Here is a 25,694-nt window from a genome sequence, read left to right on the forward strand (position 1 = left end):
AAGTACAAAATCAAAAATAAACTGCAATATTTCAGTGTTCAAAAAGTCTCAGGCCAGTTTATAATTTTAATTTAATTCAAATTAATTATCATCGACATCAATTGAAAAATTAATATAACAATTAGAAGATGATATAAAACTGCTTATTCTTTTTAACCATACCTTTTATAGAAATCCCAGCAGCATGAAATCTTTGGTACCAATAACGTTATCGATATACACAACGAGAATTTAATGCCGCTTTGTTGCGAACCTTGGAATAATAGGTTTTATTTAAATATTAATGTCTTGTTACACGATGTTTAGCTCTTATATTTGATGAATTCTGGTGATTGTCTTGGCTTCTGTAATACATGAACATTGCTACGCTCACACCATTGCTTTACAAGTACTTAAATGGCTTGAGTTACCGAGTAGTAACTCGGCTTGTTGAAGCGTGGCATCAATTGGTTTGCATAAGCTAGAAGATTGTTTCGTTAAATATACCGATAAATATAGCGATCCATAATATCATCAATTCGCACTAAGAGTCTGGATACTTGATCCAAAAGACACCCTAAGCCATTTATTATGTTTGTTAATATTTGATTTTTAACATTTTTGTCAGATATTGGACAAACATCTTTCCATCATTCTCACATGAACTTTAATTCATCATAAAAATATTCTTTGTTATAATTATTAAAAGTCCTGTTCAAATGGTCTAGGACAGTGGCTACCAACTGGCGGCCTGCGAATATTTTTTTTGTGGCCCGCAAACTAAAATATATTAGTTGTCATTTTTTTGCGGACAATTTTCGTAAAAACTTTATATGGGTTTAAAATAACTTTCTTTCTTTAAAAGCACCTAATTTCTCCGTTTCTGAGAAATTTAAGATACTAACGGTGCAAAAAAAAAAATTCTCAGGTTTTGCATCCAAGAAAATATTTATTCAAATACGAAAATAATCGTGTATGTTGCTCTTTTTTTTTTTTTTTTTTTTTTTTTTTTGTACTTTGTAAGCATAATTTAGCGTGTGCGTATCAGAAATTTTCTCGAAGAAATTCTCCGATTTAACTTTTTGAAACCACTCATTTTGGTCGAAATTATTTACATTTGTAAATTTTGTGGCCAGAATTTTTTAATATGCAATTAAATATTCTTCAAAATTTGCTAATATACTTCTAATTTTAATTTGTAATTCAATACTTTTGCTTTGTACAACTTGATAAAAATCTGACAGTAATATTTAATGTTCCTTTAACTTTAAACATAAAAGAGTCCTATATCAAATTTTGATAAAGTTACGGCCCGCCATGTGACTGGCGTTTTTAATTGCGGCCCCCGGCCTCATTAAGTTGGAAACCCCTGGTCTTGGGCAAATTGTAATCTAATCATCTGAAGTTTTTTTTTTGCAAATTAATGGCTGCATTATGGCTATTTTTTTCATTTCAATCCATTATCACAGAAACGTCAGTATTGTAACAAATATTTACAATACTTACTTCATATAATTTCAAAGCAATTTAAGGTGTAGTTTTTTCAACGTTCTACGTTAATTAACTTTTAATTATGCAGTTTTCTTTTTTCTTTGCTTTCTTGGTAAACCGCTTTCAGTCTTACACTTTAAACCACGTCAACTTAAATTATAAGATACGCTGAGTCATTTACAGTTTACTTTTCAAATAATAGTAAAGGCAAAATTTCATTAGAAAATTTCCCTTGTTCTGATAACTTTATTACTTTGAAATAAAATTTCGAACATACGTATATACTCATAATGAAACCTTTATTAATGCAAACTGAAAACTTGTTTATAATTATAGTTTTTTTAACTTATATTTATTTAAAATTATTTTAAATAAAATTAGAATATGACCGGAAACTTATGAACACGAAATTATCGCAGTCTATTTTTCTTACGCTTACAAATCTTTTATAAAATAATAAATAAGTAATAGTGTGATATTATTTTAATTTAGTTATAACAATAAGTAAAATTAAAATTATTTGTTTGCTTTTTTATTCACTTAAACAGCCGTTAGTCGAAATAAGTCAGATAAAATAAACTAACAGGAGAGCACGCCATGGTATTGTCACTGTACTTTATATGATTCTCACTGTGGTTCCATAACTTAATATTTTGTCACTGTATTTTATATGATTCTTCCTGTGGTTCCATAACTGAATATTTTGTCACTGTATTTTATATGATTCTTCCTGTGGTTCCATAACAGAATATTTTGTCCCTGTATTTTATATGATTCTCACTGTGGTTCCATAACTTAATATTTAGTCACTGTATTCATTTTATGTATTTTGTCAAACGTTTTTATTGTTTTGTCACTTTGGGTTTTACCCTTTTAAGGTTTTTCAAAATAAAGTTATGATAAGTTTATAGTTGACCAGAACATATTATTATGTCAGAAAAATTGAGAGTTAAAAAATAACCTAATTTTTTATTATTTCCAATTTCATTTAGACCAAAATTAACATTTCTCGTCAATATGCGTCTGTATGCTAAAATTAACCTCCAAAATGTTAAAAAATGCTTCAAAAATATTCATATTTGCAGTTTTAAATATTCGGAAAAAAATACACAAGAGAAATTTGAAAATCCTCACATAATAATTCATGATAAATAAACAAACTTATGAAAGTTTTTTGCTTCTATAAAAACATGAATTATCATGAAAAATTAAACGAAAATCCACTGTCACAATAAAAAATACATTGATTTTAGTATGCTTAGCTGCTTTAAATAAATATAGAAGAAATACCTAGAATAATTCGACGGAATAATTGTACCTAGAATAATTCGACAAGGAGCGATTATACTTTGATAATGCTAGCGTTGGGATTTTCGGTCATAAGCAGATATATTTGCCAGAGGTTAGAGTTTGAAATTTGAATTGAGCCTCTAGAGTAGTTGAACTTGATTGCGCACATGAATACGCACAAAGTTTAAATATATATACATTGATCGAACTTTAAGTATGTTTAAATGGGCAAAGTTAAACTATTTAAAAAAAATTCTTCTTTATTATGTCGCTACATTTAACTACTTGTGATTACACCAGACTAAACTCCGGTTATTTTTGTCGTATATATTTACGGTACACTTGAGTTAGTCTTCTGAGTAGTGTTAAAAACTACTAAAACAATGTGTTACTTCAAATTTATTATGAGGATCAGCTGTATATCAAGGGTAATAGAACTAAAATAATTTTAATAACATTTGTTATTGAAGGAAATTTCTGTTTTTGATATGAAAAATAAAAATGGTTGCAAAGCATTTACGAAAACAGTCAGACACGAAGTAATATAAGATGTAACTTGTTAAATCAAGTTTGCCTGACGTACAAATCACAGTGCTGATAAACTTATCTCCAGTCACAAGTGAGTCCAGTTGTTGTTAGGCAAACCAATTTTTTTTCGTGTTTTTTTCTCAATATATCTATTTTATGTAAATGCTTGTTTGTTTTACTTCAAAAACCTTTCCAAGTAGGAGTTTGCTTCAAGACTTGTCTTCAGAGTTAAAAAATGCACAAACGAAAAAAAAATTGCATTATCACATCAAGGGTGATATATAAAATGAAGAAAGAACAGTGATTGGAGAAATTAAGTCGGAAATAAACCTAAGAAATCAGGAATCACGATATGGTATCGAAGCGACAATTACTATAGCTATAGTCAGTTGATATTCTTTTAAATACATGAACTGTAGAAAAAAGTTTGGTCAAAACTATTTGGTAATATGGTAAAATTTACCGTGTTTCTGGCTCTATGGGAATACCAAAAAGCTCGGTATTTTTTTCCGAAGCACTATGATAATGATTTTGATAAAATTAAGAATAAAATATGGATCTATAATGTATGATAAAATTTGGTAACTGTGGTAAAATTTGGTAATCATATCAAGATATCTTATAACATGGCATACAAGCTATTTATTCGGTATAATTTAATTTTCAGTTTCGTATTTTTTACTACAAGTGTGGTAATGAAAACTAAAATTTTAAAAATCAGAATTTCCGGTAAACCGGTACTATACGAACGGAAAAATTACAATATATAATACCTATATTTTGCTTTTACTAACCCTGATTATGGCTTTTTTTATCAGGGATTTCATTACCATACAGTACCTTAATTTTACCAGAAATTTTTTCTCTAAGTGGATTTTTACTTTTTGTAATATAAATTTTTGCAATTTTTCAATTTTGTCCGTTAGTGAAAACTGCAATCTGAAAGCGTTTGATTGGTGATTTTCATTATATCAGATGGTTTTTTAGAAATATTAGGTTACAATCATTCTATTTTGTGTAAATGTAAGCATGATAAGTTGAATGTCTGGCAATAAACTGATGTGGTAAGCGAAATTTTCATCTGATGCAAAATTCACTTAAAATGCAGCAGAATTACATTAGTTTAAAAAACTAAAATAATTATTTTAATGGTCTTTAATTAATATTATTATTATTAATATTATTATTTTGCCTATCAGTTAATTACCGTTTTACAATTTCTAAATGGTAACCAAGCTACATTTACTATTTTAATAAGTTTTTTCTAAAACTGTGCCCTGTCAGCAAATCAAAAATAATGAATACAAAACAACTATTTAAAACTGCAAATCAATATTAGGAATAAACTTTTCGTACTAAAACTAAATAATCTTTTTGACGTAAGAAATTCAATAATTTTTTTAATAACCAAATATTAAATAATATTTTTTTTAAAAAATGAAAACAAAATTTAGGATAAAACCGAAATGGTAACCGAGCAAGGGAATTACGTCTAAATTTTATCTCTATCGAATCGGAATCTTAACCTTAGAAACTAAATTAGTGTCAATATGATACAAAATTTCTAAATATTTTAATTGAACAATTTTTAATGTTTATTTAATAATTAGTTTATCATTCAAAAGAATAATAATAGGATCATAGCAATCATGGGTTTGGTGAACGAATAAGGGGTGGCACCCCTTAATGAAAAATAGAATGTTTCTGATACAGAAATAGTACTAAGTGTAATGTATTATGTATACAGAAATGATTAAAATCAGTTAAAGTTTCAAACAGCACTTAATTATAATTAAACATTTCTATATTAAACACACATTGCTACAACCAGAAAAGCATTCTGTGTAACTTTGAATGTGTCATATTATGGCACTTGAAAAGGAAATTGCTGTCTTCTCTACGTGAATCATTTAACACACTACTCAAAAAGAAATATGTCGTAATTACGGAAGTTTCGTTGAAAATAATTCACGTGCTACCGAAATCTTCTGTCATGCTATTAGTGAAACTTGTCAAGTACAAATCTTCCCTTTGATTTTATTTCCAAAAGCGATGTTTTATGCAAAAGTGATTCGACCAAGCGTGATGGAAAACTAACGAATTATCGGGGTAATTTTTTCAGGCTATTTTGAATAAATACAGTAATTATATCGTATAAGCAAGCGTTTCTTTTATGATATTATTCTTATCCGCGTTAATAAGTAAACAATGTTTAAATGTCACGATAATTCAAATTTCATGGCACTCCTGCGAAAAATAAATGGAATTTAAGTTTTGAAGTTAGATTCTTTACTGTGCGAGCAAATTTCAACTCTAAATCAAGTCATTTTTAAATCTGTCAAATTAAAATATCTTTAGAATTAAGATGAATCTTAGATTATACAGATCAATGGCCTCTTTTGTAATATGAAACGTTTGATAATAACAGTTAAAGATTAGTTATTCAGTATTGAAGATTAGTTATTCCATATAGTATTAAGTAGCTCCTCTTATATTACAATTTAGTTCGCAAGCGTATTATTAATTATAGATATTATTGATTGAATTTATCTAATTATTATTAATGAATACGTTTCACTTTGTAGATTTGAGGCAATTAACGCTCAGTTCTGTATCCTTACAATTTTGAACCTCAGAAGACAAGGAAATTAAATTATTCAGTATTGAATATTCAATATTGGTTTCAATATCCATATTCAGAGGTGGAATTTTAATAATGAATTTAGTAATACAGTTACAAAATATTGAAATTACAATATTAAATAACTAATTGATTTTAAAATGAGTATTAGCTCAAAAATAAAGTATCGGTGTTCGCAACAATAAAACACCACAGACTGAGGAAAAAGAGTATGATCAAAACTAACAAAATATGGTAAAATTTACCCTGTCTCTGGCTTTATGGAAACACCAAAAAGGTCGGTAATTTTAACGGAAGCGCTTTGGTAATGACTTTGGTAAAGCTAACAGTAAGATTTCATTATCCGTGGTAAAATTTGGTAAATGTGGTAAAATTTCATTATTTTACTATCATACCTTAGAGCATGGCATAAAAAAAAAGCAATTTATTCGGTTCAATTTGCGTTTCAGTTTGGTTTTTTTACTAAACTTAGTGGGCTGCGCCCCCTGCTCGCTAACGCTCGAGGTACATTGCAAATGCACAAAATTCTAAGAATTCAAAACAATCATTCAAATCTATATAACAACTTTTTTTAAAAAAAAATTAGTACTATAGGAAAACGTTTCTCTATATAACATAAAATCATAATGGTCTGACACCGTTTTCCATTGTTGTCGGCGCATTTTTATAGGCCGGAAAATCACGTGGTAGGATGCAGTTTTCCCCCATTCATTTCCATATTGTTTAGGTTGTCATCAGCAGATCACACTTGGTGAGAATACTCTCTCTGGTTATTTGAGTTTCCGTTTTTAAAAGCGCTATATGTTGAGCCACCTCAACTAAATTTGGCATGTGACATTTTTAGCGGTAATCATTGGTCGATTTTCTAGCGTTGCCATTCGGGGAGTTGTAATGAGGCTTTTTTTGTCGCCGTGTAAGAGAAATATATATATATAGATATGCGATAATAAAAATTACGATTTTGAAAAACAGAATTTTTGATAAATCATTACTACACATGAACTGAAAAATTACTAACTGTACGGTTTAAATACGCATATTTTGTTTTTTTATTATGAGAATTTTATTGTTTTTTTACCAGAAATGTCATTACCATACAGTACAGGAATTTTGCCAGAAATTTTTTTCTCCGCGCACAGCAAATGTTGTTAATATAATTTTATTGATTGTATCAAAAATCTTTTCCTCTAGACTCTTAAGTTTAAATTTGGGCTGTTTATTGCGTTTCTTTTTTTTTAAAGAAATGATTTTTTTCTTAATCTTTCTTAGTAAGTTTGCTTGTTTTCATTTTATAAAAAATAAAATTATGCAAGTTTCTATAAACTGAAAACTTCCCTAATCGCAATGTTTCAGTTTTAATTAGAAGAAAATCTTAATATCATTAAAATATTTCAAGTATTGTACATCAATTTAATGTACTTGAGAATTAAATGAATTGAAAACGCCTTTGTATCTTGAAATGCTACATAAGTTTCCTGGAGTTAAAAACCATCAAGCAATAGCTAGAATAACTATAACAATGCGAAAGTTTTTTTAAAAAAAGCATTTGACATTATTAGAGCGCTGCGAAACATTCCTGGTCAAATTACGGTATTAGGAACCAACACTTTGGGTGCAGCATTAGTAAAATTCATTTTACCATAAAATTCATTTTTAGCAATCAAATATTATACGAAATTTTTGCAGTAATCTTTACTTAATTAGAGTGGTTCAGTGATTTTACGGTAATTATTAATATAAAAAATACGGTATATCAGAATTTTTGTTCCATACCATGGTCCTGTGAAAATGGATATTATGGTAAAAAGTACCGACACCATGAGGTCCGATACTTTTTACCGGAATTTTTTTACAATGTAGAACACACATTTCTTTTAACAATAGATTCCTCTGTGTTAAAAATAGAATTGTTGATTTCAAACCACTATACATTTTCAATGACCTTAATTTTACGAAATTCTTTAACTTTTGATAACTTTAATAATAAAAATAATGAATAATAGCTAAATTAATCCAGAATGATAACTAAAATGCTTTAGAATTATAACAGTGTTAAGTGCAATTACTACATCTTTTTTCTTCATGCGTCTGCAATTATTGTGCCTTATTTTCTGCGAAGGCAAAAACTCATAACTGAAAAATACAAAATGATACCGAAATGAATTGTTTTTAAACTAGTTTTTCCAATATATATATATATATATATATATATATATATATATATATATATATATATATATATTCTTCGAAATCGAATATCTTTTTAAAAATATCATAAGTTTATCATTACTCTTATTGAAACAAATTATTCTGCAAAAAAAGTTACTAATTACTAATTTTAGCGTATTTCTTACAGAACATGCGAATGCAAATTTTTCAACAGTCTCAAATTAAAGAATCGTTCACTTTATTATTTATTTTAACAAATAAATACTTAAATCTATTTCAAGATATTATTGAAAAAAATTCGAAAATTAACTCTTTCAAAAATTACTAAATGGGTAAAAAATACATAGGAGAAATCCTAAACTGGTACAATCTATTTCAAAAGAAAAAGACAACTCTAGGAGTAAATTTCTCTCGCAAAGTTTTGCTATTCTGTTCACATGACGAAATAAAGTTTTCTTTTCACATATTACTAAAAAAAGGAACTTGTAACAAATTTTGTCCGCTTTTCTGGACGTGAGAACACTCCTAAATAGCAAGTAAGCACTTTATAAAAGCAATTGACTTTAATACTGATCAATGCTTTAGAATAAAGCACATTTATTTCGTGGTAAATATTTTTATTTATATAAATATCGTTTACAGTAATTACTCTATGTATCTATTAAATTTAGAGTTATTTTTGGAATTGAAGTGAAACTGCATTAATTGTTCATAATATTTTCTCTCACAATTTCTAGAAGTATAGCATTTTTTTCTCTTTAATTTCAAGTATAAAACTGATACAGATGATGATATGAAAAAAGGGAACAACAGTCATGTGTATTATAAGTTAGTATTCCACTTAGACTAACTTTTTAAAAACGTTGCGAACAAAATATTTCAATTTTGACGCTGGGTGAAAAATTAATATAGAGTTCAGAAAGAAAAAAAATTACTATAACGAGTAATCAATAACTTTGGATTGAGAAGAACAAATAATAAGATCAATACTAAACATTCTAACATTCATTCTATAAAAAATGCACAACATTTGTAAGTCATTCTATTTTAAGTTTTGATTTCTAACATGGTTCGTGAACTATGATGAGCATGCGCATTGTTGAGCAACTAGATTATAAATCTTGGCACTTAGTAGAGGATACTGAACTTTGACCTAAAACTTTATCTTTTATATTCGATGGCAGAGAAACTTATTCTTTATTAAGTTTAGTAAATTATAAGAAAATAAAATTATTTTTTGATTTCATTAACTTAAGGTTGAAGTAATAAAATCATGTTATTTAGAAATTTCATTTACAATAAATTAGCTATCTATATTTGTTTCTGTATGCATTGATGTGAAAAAACAACTTCTCTATTGAAAAAGTGCATTTAAAAATTTTTTTCTATTGTTACCTATAGCTTTGATTACCTATGAACTAACAAATCATGTTTTCAGATACACAAATGTGTATTTTTTTTAATATTTTTAATTCCTTTAAATGTCTCCCTTTTTCTTTTATCAAGATAAATGACAATAAAGAAATCTTTCTCGGATTATTTTCAACTTTTGTAAAAATTATATGCCATATTACGGAAAAGCAGTAATAGGTTAGAAAAACTTTTTTTAAAATAATTGCTTTAATGAACATCAAAACATTATCATTTTATATTCAGAGCATTATTAGCAAAGTTACTTTAAAAAATAACGTAAATAAAAGAATTATATGTGTATATATATATATATATATATATATATATATATATATATATATATATATATATATATATATATATATATATATATATATATATATATATATATATATATATATATATATGCGTCTTGTTACAAATTCTTTTCCATAGAAAAAAAAATTGCATGAAAAATAAAAATACAAATTCACAAAATGCTAAGAAGACTCAGAAAAAAATTATCTTCAGATAGTTCAGTTTATAAATACAAACTAAATTTCTTTAACAATTTCATTTGTGATTTGTTACTTTTTATCAGTAAATAAATATTTGACATTTCATTCGACAAAATTATTACTTGAAACATTTCTTCACTCATTTTATTAGTTCTGTCTTTAATAACTCTTTTAATTCCCTTTTTTCAATTTATTCATTGGTCAAATCTATCAGGAAAGGATGTTAGACGATATTTTTACGCTTTAAAAAAATCTTTAATAAGGAAGGTAGTTCATGATTTATAATGCTATTAAATTTTATTACATTAGAAATTGAAAAATATTTTTGTTGAAAGTATGTTGAAACTCCTTATATTTCCCCCTTTTACAAACAATTAAGAAATTTCATTATGTTAAAAAAGTGGAAAGAAACTTGTGGAAAGTATGCTAAAACTATTATCTTTCCCTTTTTCGAGATATTGTAAAATTTTACTATGTTAAAAATAGAAAATTATTTTTGTATAAAGTATGTTACAATTCCTATGTTTTCCTTTTTTACAAACAATTATAAAATTTATTATATTAAAAATAGAAAAATATTTTTGTATTAAGCATGTTAAAATTCTTATGTTTCTCCTTTTTACAAACAATTATTAATATGCAATTTATATTCTCAAATCTTAAATGAATGAATACATTGATTTTTAGTACTCTGGTCCCATTATATTATTTTTGTTAGAGATATATAATATCCGAGCAAGATTTTAAAACGTCCGATCTCAGACTACCATTTTAAAAAATTTCAATAAAAAGTTGTATATTTATTTTCTCTGCCTGCAGCTCTTCCGAAGGAGAAACAGTTTTACGGTAGAGTTAATAGGAATCAGAAGAGCGTAGTTGGTGCAGTTACAAAAGCAAAATAAGTATTCCGTGATGACCACCTTTAATGCGTAATTTTAGAATCTTTGTTGAAACTCTAAAGAGTTTAATTGTGTGTGTGCTGTTTGCTGAAACTCTAATTGCGAAAGTCTAAAAAGTACTTATATTAATATTTAATCAAGATATGTACCAATTAATATTGAAGCAAAGGAAAAGATTATATGAAAACGTAATAAATCACTATAGAGAAAAGCAGGACTGAAAACATCAAATTTGATTGCCAGAGGAAAACCGAAGACTCGAAAAGCGATAATAAGATATAATTATAAGTTTCATGAGGTAATCAAACTCATTTTTGAAGTTTTTCATTACACCTCTCTCGAAATATGACATAGTCAACATATTTCAGCAACATATTTCGTCAACATATTTCATCGACATATTTCGTCAACATATTTCGGTAGTATTTCTTTCCTCCCTTAAAAATATTAATTCGTGACCCCTAATGCTCCTGCATGGATTAAAAGTGAAAATATCGAACATCCAGCATTCCTACAGTCGTCCAGTGGTAATTTATTTTTATTTTTTTACATCAAAATTTTTTAAATATTTTTATTTCCTTTTATCCCCTTTTTTACATGTAATTTTCTTGGTTTGTATTGAATTGAGCTCTTATTTTATGTTTTGTCACTTTGTTTAATGTATTTATACAGTGGCATGCAAAAGTCTCCAGCCAATGTATTTCTTATAACGTTTTCCAGCATTTGGCTGTTTAACTGAGTGGAAAACAAATTATTTATATTTTATATATTACTATAAGCAAATTCAAATAAAATCACTTTATTACCTATTTATTATTGTATGCATAAATATTTGTAAGTACAAAATCAAAAATAAACTGCCATATTTCAGTGTTCAAAAAGTCTCAGGCCAGTTTATAATTTTAATTTAATTAAAATTAATTTTCATCGACATCAGTTGAAAAATTAATATAACAATTAGAAGATGATATAAAAGTGCTAATTCTTTTTAACCATACCTTTTATAGAAATCCCAGCAGCATGAAGTCTTTGGTACCAATAACATTATCGATATACACAACGAGAATTTAATGCCGCTTTGTTGCGAACCTTGGAATAATAAGTTTTATTTAAATATTAATGTCTTGTTACACGATGATTAGCTCTTATATTTGATAAAGTCTTGTGATTGTCTTGGCTTCTGTAATACATGAATATTGCTACGCGCACACCATTGCTTTACAAGTATTTAAATGACCTGAGTTACCGGGTAGTAACTCGGCTTGTTGAAACGTGGCATCAATTGGTTTGCATAAGCTAAGATTGTTTCGTAAAATATACCGATAAATAAAGCGATCCATAATATCATCAATTTGCACTAAAAGTCTAGATACTTGATCCAAAAGACACCCTAAGCTATTTATCATGTTTGTTAAAATTTGATTTTTAACATTTTTATCTGATATTGGACAAACATCTTTCCATCATTCTCACATAAACTTTTATTCATCATAAAAATATACTTTATTATAATTATTAAAAGTCCTTTTCACATGGTCTAGGGCAGTGGCTACCAACTGGCGACCTGCGAAGACTTTTTTTGTGGCCCGCAAACTAAAAATATATTAGTTGTCATTTTTTTGCGGACAATTTTCGTAAAAACTTGATATGGGTTTAAAATACTTTTCTTTCTTTAAAAGCACCTAATTTCTTCGTTTCTGAGAAATTTAAGATACTAACAGTGCAAAAAAAAAAATTTCTCAGGTTTTGCATCCAAGAAAATATTTATTCAAATACGAAAATAAACGTGTATGTTGCTCTTTTTTTCTTTTTTCTTTTTTTTTTTTTTTTTTTTTTTTTTTTTTGTATTTTGTGAATATAATTTAGCATGTGCGTATCAGAAATTTTCTCGAAGAAATTCTCCGATTTAACTTTTTGAAACCACTCATTTTGGTCGAAATTATTTACATTTGTAAATTTTGTGGCCAGAATTTTTTAATATGCAATTAAATATTTTAAAAATTTGCTAATATACTTCTAATTTTAATTTGTAATTCAATACTTTTGTTTTGTACAACTTGATAAAAATCTGACAGTAATATTTAATGCTCCTTCAAACATAAAAGAGTCCTATATAAAATTTTGATAAAGTTACGGCCCGCCATGTGACTTCCGTTTCTAATTGCGGCCCCCGGCCTCATTAAGTTGGAAACCCCTGGTCTAGGGCAAATTGTAATCTAATCATCTGAAGTTTTTTTTTTGCAAATTAATGGCTGCATTATGGCTATTTTTTCATTTCAATCCATTATCACAGAAACGTCAGTATTGTAACAAATATTTACAATACTTACTTCATATAATTTCAAAGCAATTTAAGGTGTAGTTTTTTCAACGTTCTACGTTTTTTTACTTTTAATTATGCAGTTTTCTTTTTTCTTTGCTTTCTTGGTAAACCGCTTTCAGTCTTACACTTTAAACCACGTCAACTTAAATTGTAAGATACGCTGGGTCATTTACAGTTTACTTTTCAAATAATAGTAAAGACAAAATTTCATTAGAAAATTTCCCTTGTTCTGATAACTTTATTACTTTGAAATGAAATTTCGAACATACGTATATACTCATAATGAAACCTTTATTAATGCAAACTGAAAACTTGTTTATAATTATAGTTTTTTTAACTTATATTTATTTAAAATTATTTTAAATGAAATTAGAATATGACCGGAAACTTATGAACACGAAATTATCGCAGTCTATTTTTTTATGCTTACAAATCTTTTATAAAATAATAAATAAGTAATAGTGTGATATTATTTTAATTTAGTTATAACAATAAATAAAATTAAAATTATTTGTTTGTTTTTTTATTCACTTAAACAGCCGTTAGTCGAAATAAGTCAGATAAAATAATCTAACAGGAGAGCACGCCATGGTATTGTCACTGTACTTTACATGATTCTCACTGTGGTTCCATAACTTAATATTTTGTCACTGTATTTTATATGATTCTTCCTGTGGTTTCATAACTGAATATTTTGTCACTGTATTTTATATGATTCTTCCTGTGGTTCCATAACTTAATATTTAGTCACTGTATTCATTTTATGTATTTTGTCAAACGTTTTTATTGTTTTGTCACTTTGGGTTTTACCCTTTTAAGGTTTTTCAAAATAAAGTTATGATAAGTTTATAGTTGACCAGAACATATTATTATGTCAGAAAAATTGAGAGTTAAAAAATAACCTAATTTTTTATTATTTCCAATTTCATTTAGACCAAAATTAACATTTCTCGTCAATATCATTATTTTAGTCTGTATGCTAAAATTAACCTCCAAAATGTTAAAAAATGCTTCAAAAATATTCATATTTGCAGTTTTAAATATTCGGAAAAAAATACACAAGAGAAATTTGAAAATCCTCACATAATAATTCATGATAAATAAACAAACTTATGAAAGTTTTTTGCTTCTATAAAAACATGAATTATCATGAAAAATTAAACGAAAATCCACTGTCACAATAAAAAATACATTGATTTTAGTATGCTTAGCTGCTTTAAATAAATATAGAAGAAATACCTAGAATAATTCGACGGAATAATTGTACCTAGAATAATTCGACAAGGAGCGATTATACTTTGATAATGCTAGCGTTGGGATTTTCGGTCATAAGCAGATATTATATTTGCCAGAGGTTAGAGTTTGAAATTTGAATTGAGCCTCTAGAGTAGTTGAACTTGATTGCGCACATGAATACGCACAAAGTTTAAATATATATACATTGATCGAACTTTAAGTATGTTTAAATGGGCAAAGTTAAACTATTTAAAAAAAATTCTTCTTTATTATGTCGCTACATTTAACTACTTGTGATTACACCAGACTAAACTCCGGTTATTTTTGTCGTATATATTTGCGGTACACTTGAGTTACATTGTCTTCTGAGTAGTGTTAAAAGCTACTAAAACAATGTGTTACTTCAAATTTATTATGAGGATCAGCTGTATATCAAGGGTAATAGAACTAAAATAATTTTAATAACATTTGTTATTGAAGGAAATTTCTGTTTTTGATATGAAAAATAAAAATGGTTGCAAAGCATTTACGAAAACAGTCAGACACGAAGTAATATAAGATGTAACTTGTTAAATCAAGTTTACCTGACGTACAAATCACAGTGCTGATAAACTTATCTCCAGTCACAAGTGAGTCCATTTACTCTTATAATGCAATTCAATTTTTCAATTTTGTCCGTTAGTGAAAACTGCAATCTGAAAGCGTTTGATTGGTGATTTTCATTATATCAGATGGTTTTTTAGAAATATTAGGTTACAATCATTCTATTTTGTGTAAATGTAAGCATGATAAGTTGAATGTCTGGCAATAAACTGATGTGGTAAGCGAAATTTTCATCTGATGCAAAATTCACTTAAAATGCAGCAGAATTACATTAGTTTAAAAAACTAAAATAATTATTTTAATGGTCTTTAATTAATATTATTATTATTAATATTATTATTTTGCCTATCAGTTAATTACCGTTTTACAATTTCTAAATGGTAACCAAGCTACATTTACTATTTTAATAAGTTTTTTCTAAAACTGTGCCCTGTCAGCAAATCAAAAATAATGAATACAAAACAACTATTTAAAACTGCAAATCAATATTAGGAATAAACTTTTCGTACTAAAACTAAATAATCTTTTTGACGTAAGAAATTCAATAATTTTTTTAATAACCAAATATTAAATAATATTTTTTTTCAAAAATGAAAACAAAATTTAGGATAAAACCGAAATGGTAACCGAGCAAGGGAATTACGTCTAAATTTTATCTCTATCGAATCGGAATCTTAACCTTAGAAACTAAATTAGTGTCAATATGATACAAAATTTCTAAATATTTTAATTGAACAATTTTTAATGTTTATTTAATAATTAGTTTATCATTCAAAAGAATAATAATAGGATCATAGCAATCATGGGTTTGGTGAACGAATAAGGGGTGGCACCCCTTAATGAAAAATAGAATGTTTCTGATACAGAAATAGTACTAAGTGTAATGTATTATGTATACAGAAATGATTAAAATCAGTTAAAGTTTCAAACAGCACTTAATTATAATTAAACATTTCTATATTAAACACACATTGCTACAACCAGAAAAGCATTCTGTGTAACTTTGAATGTGTCATATTATGGCACTTGAAAAGGAAATTGCTGTCTTCTCTACGTGAATCATTTAACACACTACTCAAAAAGAAATATGTCGTAATTACGGAAGTTTCGTTGAAAATAATTCACGTGCTACCGAAATCTTCTGTCATGCTATTAGTGAAACTTGTCAAGTACAAATCTTCCCTTTGATTTTATTTCCAAAAGCGATGTTTTATGCAAAAGTGATTCGACCAAGCGTGATGGAAAACTAACGAATTATCGGGGTAATTTTTTCAGGCTATTTTGAATAAATACAGTAATTATATCGTATAAGCAAGCGTTTCTTATATGATATTATTCTTATCCGCGTTAATAAGTAAACAATGTTTAAATGTCACGATAATTCAAATTTCATGGCACTCCTGCGAAAAATAAATGGAATTTAAGTTTTGAAGTTAGATTCTTTACTGTGCGAGCAAATTTCAACTCTAAATCAAGTCATTTTTAAATCTGTCAAATTAAAATATCTTTAGAATTAAGATGAATCTTAGATTATACAGATCAATGGCCTCTTTTGTAATATGAAACGTTTGATAATAACAGTTAAAGATTAGTAATTCAGTATTGAAGATTAGTTATTCCATATAGTATTAAGTAGCTCCTCTTATATTACAATTTAGTTCGCAAGCGTATTATTAATTATAGATATTATTGATTGAATTTATCTAATTATTATTAATGAATACGTTTCACTTTGTAGATTTGAGGCAATTAACGCTCAGTTCTGTATCCTTACAATTTTGAACCTCAGAAGACAAGGAAATTAAATTATTCAATATTGAATATTCAATATTGGTTTCAATATCCATATTCAGTGGTGGAATTTTAATAATGAATTTAGTAATACAGTTACAAAATATTGAAATTACAATATTAAATAACTAATTGATTTTAAAATGAGTATTAGCTCAAAAATAAAGTATCGGTGTTCGCAACAATAAAACACCACAGACTGAGGAAAAAGAGTATGATCAAAACTAACAAAATATGGTAAAATTTACCCTGTCTCTGGCTTTATGGAAACACCAAAAAGGTCGGTAATTTTAACGGAAGCGCTTTGGTAATGACTTTGGTAAAGCTAACAGTAAGATTTCATTATCCGTGGTAAAATTTGGTAAATGTGGTAAAATTTCATTATTTTACTATCATACCTTAGAGCATGGCATAAAAAAAAAGCAATTTATTCGGTTCAATTTGCGTTTCAGTTTGGTTTTTTTACTAAACTTAGTGGGCTGCGCCCCCTGCTCGCTAACGCTCGAGGTACATTGCAAATGCACAAAATTCTAAGAATTCAAAACAATCATTCAAATCTATATAACAACTTTTTTTTAAAAAAAAATTAGTACTATAGGAAAACGTTTCTCTATATAACATAAAATCATAATGGTCTGACACCGTTTTCCATTGTTGTCGGCGCATTTTTATAGGCCGGAAAATCACGTGGTAGGATGCAGTTTTCCCCCATTCATTTCCATATTGTTTAGGTTGTCATCAGCAGATCACACTTGGTGAGAATACTCTCTCTGGTTATTTGAGTTTCCGTTTTTAAAAGCGCTATATGTTGAGCCACCTCAACTAAATTTGGCATGTGACATTTTTAGCGGTAATCATTGGTCGATTTTCTAGCGTTGCCATTCGGGGAGTTGTAATGAGGCTTTTTTTGTCGCCGTGTAAGAGAAATATATATATAGATATGCGATAATAAAAATTACGATTTTGAAAAACAGAATTTTTGATAAATCATTACTACACATGAACTGAAAAATTACTAACTGTACGGTTTAAATACGCATATTTTGTTTTTTTATTATGAGAATTTTATTGTTTTTTTACCAGAAATGTCATTACCATACAGTACAGGAATTTTGCCAGAAATTTTTTTCTCCGCGCACAGCAAATGTTGTTAATATAATTTTATTGATTGTATCAAAAATCTTTTCCTCTAGACTCTTAAGTTTAAATTTGGGCTGTTTATTGCGTTTCTTTTTTTTTAAAGAAATGATTTTTTTCTTAATCTTTCTTAGTAAGTTTGCTTGTTTTCATTTCATAAAAAATAAAATTATGCAAGTTTCTATAAACTGAAAACTTCCCTAATCGCAATGTTTCAGTTTTAATTAGAAGAAAATCTTAATATCATTAAAATATTTCAAGTATTGTACATCAATTTAATGTACTTGAGAATTAAATGAATTGAAAACGCCTTTGTATCTTGAAATGCTACATAAGTTTCCTGGAGTTAAAAACCATCAAGCAATAGCTAGAATAACTATAACAATGCGAAAGTTTTTTTAAAAAAAGCATTTGACATTATTAGAGCGCTGCGAAACATTCCTGGTCAAATTACGGTATTAGGAACCAACACTTTGGGTGCAGCATTAGTAAAATTCATTTTACCATAAAATTCATTTTTAGCAATCAAATATTATACGAAATTTTTGCAGTAATCTTTACTTAATTAGAGTGGTTCAGTGATTTTACGGTAATTATTAATATAAAAAATACGGTATATCAGATTTTTTGTTCCATACCATGGTCCTGTGAAAATGGATATTATGGTAAAAAGTACCGACACCATGAGGTCCGATACTTTTTACCGGAATTTTTTTACAATGTAGAACACACATTTCTTTTAACAATAGATTCCTCTGTGTTAAAAATAGAATTGTTGATTTCAAACCACTATACATTTTCAATGACCTTAATTTTACGAAATTCTTTAACTTTTGATAACTTTAATAATAAAAATAATGAATAATAGCTAAATTAATCCAGAATGATAACTAAAATGCTTTAGAATTATAACAGTGTTAAGTGCAATTACTACATCTTTTTTCTTCATGCGTCTGCAATTATTGTGCCTTATTTTCTGCGAAGGCAAAAACTCATAACTGAAAAATACAAAATGATACCGAAATGAATTGTTTTTAAACTAGTTTTTCCAATATATATATATATATATATATATATATATATATATTCTTCGAAATCGAATATCTTTTTAAAAATATCATAAGTTTATCATTACTCTTATTGAAACAAATTATTCTGCAAAAAAAGTTACTAATTACTAATTTTAGCGTATTTCTTACAGAACATGCGAATGCAAATTTTTCAACAGTCTCAAATTAAAGAATCGTTCACTTTATTATTTATTTTAACAAATAAATACTTAAATCTATTTCAAGATATTATTGAAAAAAATTCGAAAATTAACTCTTTCAAAAATTACTAAATGGGTAAAAAATACATAGGAGAAATCCTAAACTGGTACAATCTATTTCAAAAGAAAAAGACAACTCTAGGAGTAAATTTCTCTCGCAAAGTTTTGCTATTCTGTTCACATGACGAAATAAAGTTTTCTTTTCACATATTACTAAAAAAAGGAACTTGTAACAAATTTTGTCCGCTTTTCTGGACGTGAGAACACTCCTAAATAGCAAGTAAGCACTTTATAAAAGCAATTGACTTTAATACTGATCAATGCTTTAGAATAAAGCACATTTATTTCGTGGTAAATATTTTTATTTATATAAATATCGTTTACAGTAATTACTCTATGTATCTATTAAATTTAGAGTTATTTTTGGAATTGAAGTGAAACTGCATTAATTGTTCATAATATTTTCTCTCACAATTTCTAGAAGTATAGCATTTTTTTCTCTTTAATTTCAAGTATAAAACTGATACAGATGATGATATGAAAAAAGGGAACAACAGTCATGTGTATTATAAGTTAGTATTCCACTTAGACTAACTTTTTAAAAACGTTGCGAACAAAATATTTCAATTTTGACGCTGGGTGAAAAATTAATATAGAGTTCAGAAAGAAAAAAAATTACTATAACAAGTAATCTAACTTGATATTTTTTTAAAAATAAATGATTACATAATATTTTTTTTTTCAATATGTTGCACAATATTTGTTCTCTATGATATTTGAACAAGAGTCCCTTTATTTGACGTAGTTAGGGAATCCCGACAAATAATTTAAATATTGTCTGAAAGAGAAAGTTAACGGGGTCGACTACTGCACTTCTTTCTTCATCCACGTCAAATAAAAGCTAAAGGATTTTTTTATTCTTTTTTTATTTCATAACAACAGCCGTTGTTGAACAGCCGATCCAATTTTTTGAGTTTACGACAGCTAATGTTCAATTCCGTAGCTTTGTAATTTTGAATCCAATCCAGAAGTCAAGGGAACTCCTGGTTCAAGTATTGGGAAAAATTTGCCTTCGTGAAGGACTTTTCTATTGAACTAACCATCCACGAAAACCTAATACGGTTAGTCTGACGGCAAGGGGCCAGTGCTTTGCACCGACCAGTCCTCACTGGAATTGGAACCCTGTTCACCACATAGGAAGGCGAACGTTCTATCCCCTGTGACACCACGCCTCACGTTAAGGGATTAAAACTACGCTACGTTTCAATTACATATTTATTTATTTTTTCAAACTGCACCAAAGTTGTGCAAACTATTGATTGATTCAGCTCTTTAAATATAAGCTTATTTTTAGTTCGTTCGTTAATTTTTTTTACTACAAATACCATTGTAGAAAGAAAATTAACGTTTCATCAAAAAATTAATCGTACTTTTGGTATTTATAGCTTGATGAAAGTGCCAGAAACAACTATTAAATTTTTTAATAAATAATTATTTCCTTTGGTTATTTAACATTTTTTTCGTAAAATAAATGCCCTGAAATGTGAAGATTAATTTCAAAAGCAAGAATTTAATTCAAAGATTTAAATAACTCAAAAAATTAGAAGTTGTAAACAGTTTTAGACAATTTCATACTCTTAAAATTGTAAAATTTAAAAGGCATTTTGAGAATTTTTTAATAAACGAATGTGGAGAGCTGAATTACTCTTAGAAGAAATGATGTTATTGTTGTAGAGCATTAAGGCAAGGGGTGCGATTGATCTTGTTTTCCAGTGGCGCCATCTATAGCAAAGTATTTGACTTCAGCCAGACCCATACGTCACACCTGTTCATAGGGTGAACCCATTCTTGCATCCATTCATTCATCTACGGATCTCAATTTTGAACTGAACCAGAGAACGATCAATCTCCAATTCAGTACCCCAGAGGTATAATTTGTTATGAGAACATAGAGGGCTTTGTGACCCTAAAGATTTAACGTGCATCAGTCACCATTTACTACACGGGGAGTCTTCGGCCGGCTGGTTTCGAACTCCCGTTCTCACCATCATGAGTCCAGCGCCCTGCCAACCAGACTGTCCCGGCCAGAAGAAATGATGCGAATATGAAATCGGTAACATTGTCAGTTGTCTGGTGTGGAGAACGCCGTCTTTGGAACTAGCATTGTTTATCTTTTTATAATTAATATTATTACTTATTTTATTTCGTTTTGTTATTTATTTTTATGACGAAAATTTTTAACTTCAGTAAGTAACCTATTTATAAGAAAAGTACTTCCACAACAGTTGTCAGCCAAGAGGATCTTGAAAGTTAAGGCTCGATAATTTCGAGATTAACGTCATAATGGTGAATGTGTGGTCAGCATTGCACACCAGCTGCTTTTATTTTTCAGACAAGCTGGGTAGGCATCAAGAAGGAAACCCAGTCTTTCATAAATACAGCTTACTGCATTAACCACTTAACTTTTCCCTGCAGTATGTACACATTTTTCGTTATCAATCCAGGGTGTCTATGTCTGCTTCAATAAATGTTCCTACAATAATATAACACTTTTCCATTATCTCTTTTAATTCTATAGCAAAATAATTCCTTTCTGCTCGACACATGATCGATTACCCGGACCTTAAGCGCAGTAAATAACTAACATGCAATGCCAATGTGGGGAGAAATTTGAAACAGCATTTTATGATGTATTTAGCGAAAAAATGTTAAATCCACCAATACTTCCAGCGTGAAAATGAAAAGCACTATCTCTGCAGCAGAAAAAAAATAATTTATTTCGCATGCAAAGATGCAAGCTCAATGATTTGACTTGAAGTATGCTAATTAATTAGTTAAACCAATTAACTAAGTTGCGCACAAACAAAAACTCGTACTTTAGATGATTAAACATAACATTTTTAAAATGAATTTTTCTTGACCCTCAATATGTTAGTCAGGAGAAAGTTTAGGCTTTTTAATGCTATTTTCATATTTTTTCGTTAAACATGAACTAATTTTGAACCCATCATTAATAAAGTACTTTCTCCAAAGTAATTGATTTGAAAAATATAATTTTAATAACAACGAATTTCTATTTGTTACTTTATAAGTAATCAAAATTTTTTTGAACAATAAGACATAAAAATACTTTACATAATGTTAAATTATGTACCTTTTAATGAAAATATCCAAAATCTGTACAATATGTAAAAATCTGAGAAATTAAAATTTTAATAAACAATTGGAAGAAAAAAAAATTTCACGAATTATTTCAGCAAAATATACTTAAATGATATAAGTGTTATTTTCAAATATTATGGAGGAAATTATTTTTAAAACAATGAATTTATTTTTATGGAAGATAAGATTATGCTTTTTGAAATTATGCTTCTCTGAAAAAATACAACCATATTTCTTGCTGCACTATTGCCTTTGTTCATTTATGTTGAAATGCACTTTATACACAGATTTTCTTTATTTGTACCTAAATATGTTTAAAATTTGCCAAACATTTCTGTAAAATTATTCCTCTTACCTCAATATAGCTTTCATGTGGAATTAAAAAAAGTATAATTTATAAATAACCATCAAAAAAGTAACATTAAGTAATATTAATTACTATCACAAAAACTCGTACCTTATAATGCTTCATTTATCCTATCATTTATATCATTATCCTTTATATTCTTCTTCCTTTGCATAGTTAAGTACATGCTTTCTTGTTAATTACATTTTCAGATAGAAGTTCCATGGGCGTTGTTTACTGTAGGGTAAAATTTTGCTCTTTGTAACTAGAAATTCAATTTGCCAAAGCACTTGTTTCTTAAAATTTAGAGCAATATAATAGAGAAGAATATTAAGCATATAGGGGTGGAAAATAGAAAAATCTATCTTTGATAACTGTACCAATTTAAAACGTTCCATTCTTCTTCTTTCTTTAACTTCCTCTATTTATCTGTTTTCACTTTATCATAATATTCGTAAATTACTTAAATCAAAAGAACTCTTGCTATCTGAATTTTAAAAAGTTCGCTGATATTTGCATGTTATCAAGGAGTTTTTAATGGGATTTATTAGAATTCCTACATACACTGTAAAAATTTCGGGATCAAATTACTACGGTAAAGTGCCGGCACTTTGGGTGCATCATCCCTAAAATCCATTTTTACCGTAAAATACACTTTCACGGTAAATTATTATATTGAACTTTTAACAGTAATATCTACTTAATTACAGTGATTCGGCTGTTTTATTATAATTATTACTGTAAATATTACGGTTTATCGAATTATTGGTTCCGTAGCATATTCCAGTCAAAATAAGTTTCATGGTAAAAAGTACCGGCACCCTGGATGCCGGTACTTTTTACCGTAATTTGATTCGGAAACGCTAATGCTTTCAATTACTCTGTGACTATTTAATTTACTTCATTTTAAATATTGTTGTCAGTCTTGTCAATTAGCCAGTAATTTCTTATTATTTTCTTGACAAACTCTTGAAATTAAAATAATTTTCTGCCTAATAAAACCAATTTATTTATAAAAAAAAAAAAAAAAAAATACGTAATCGTTCTCTTTTATTTAAAACATGTTCAATTTAAAACTATAATCTGATATCATTACTTCATTAATATCGTATAGTGCATTCATAAATGGACTTCCTTTGCTAACTTTGTGGTAAGTTTTAGCTTAATTTTTTAATTTAAAAAAATTTATCTATTGACTTATCTTATGTTCGCCTGCGTGTTTGTTTCTATCAGGCGTTTTTACTTCAGCATTTGTACTGTGAGCTTAGATAGCTTTAATTAGGTATTTTTTCTTGAGATACTGCGTCTATATTATTAAACATTTTGTAACGATGCGGTTTCTATGACAGCGCAACGTTGAATCAATGAAAAAAAAAAATCTGTTTTTAAGATTACAGGCAAACAACTCAATGTAGAGGGATGCAAAATTTCGTAAAACGATCCAAAAAATATGTAATAAAAGAAAGAAAAAAATTTTATGCCAATCAGTGAAGCAATTCAAAAGATATAACAACGGGTTTTAACAATGCAATTTCGTATTTTCGAACTCACACCCGGGCAAAATGACAATTGTTTACATACTACACCCCATAAAAATTTGCAAATTGTAGGAAAAAAATAAACACATCCAAATCGGTGCTTCCATTCTCGGTTTATTAACGAACATACCTTGGCCACCAGAATTAAGGAGCCACCAAGGAACATACGTACAGACTTTCGCTTTTACATATAGATGAAAGTCTGTATGTTCGCCAATAGCTTGAAAACGATAACATCGATTTGGATTGTGTTTTTTCCCTCCCTAGTTTTCAAATTCTTATAGGGTGATTTGTAAACAATCGCCAATTTCTGGCGTCACGTAGTTCGGACCCAATATCAAAAATACAAACTTCCACTTTTGAAACAGATGGTTACAAATTTAACTTTCCTTGAGATCTTTTGAATCTCTTTCCCGATTGGCACAGTTTTTTTGTTACAAGCAGCTAATATTTTAATTATTATTATGCCATATTTCCCATCACTCTATATTGCGTTGTTTGCATACAATGTTGAAAAAACATTTTATCTTTTTATTGTTTCAATTTGCTCAGTCATGGAAACAATATTGTAGCAAAATGTTTCAGAAGAAAACGAAATCACTGAAAAATTGAAATATCTACTTCATGTGTTACTTGATATTTAAAACTGACCGGCTTTCACCATTTTCCTGTATCTATCGTCTGTAATGCATGGTCTTTTGAGAGACGATTGATTGAGGTTATACTGTATTTTTCAAATACAAAACCCAAGAGAAACACTAACTTCTGTTAAACAAAATGTTTTTAGGGTTACAATATTGTCTATTACATAGTTTTATTTAGGTGCTTAAACACAAAATTCAACAAAAAGGAAATAAATTTTTTTAGATAATATTAAACATTATTACAGTAAATAACTTGCTACTTTATATGATACTTTTGCAGTAAATACTTTAATGGCAGAAAAGGTTCAAAACATAGACATGGTTCCAGTTTTTGCCAGTTTAATGAAATTAGAAGTTTAAGGCTCTTTTTGTACTACAAACATTTTTAAACTAAATTCTGCTTTCTAAATTTGGAAAGAGCTAAAATAACAGTAAATCTTCTATAATAAAAAGGTGAAATAAGTACTTATTTTACATCAAATATTTTTATACTAAAAAAAGTTAAAAAAAACATTAAAATAGTGCATTTGATATATTTACTTATGGCATCGATATATTTGTACTAAACATATCATTAAACCAAATTTTCACTGGTAAACCGATTTTCCCTGTGAAATTTTTAAACTAACTTAAATCAAAAGCATTTGAATTTCCCCTAACTGATTCTGACTTTTAAATGTTACTTTTAGACAAGTTTAAAATAATTTTCAAGCACATAAATTTATACTTTTGCATTT

This window comes from Parasteatoda tepidariorum, chromosome 1, assembly GCF_982258835.1.
Source record: "Parasteatoda tepidariorum strain Cologne lab strain chromosome 1, Ptep-v5.0, whole genome shotgun sequence".
NCBI lineage: Eukaryota > Metazoa > Arthropoda > Arachnida > Araneae > Theridiidae > Parasteatoda > Parasteatoda tepidariorum.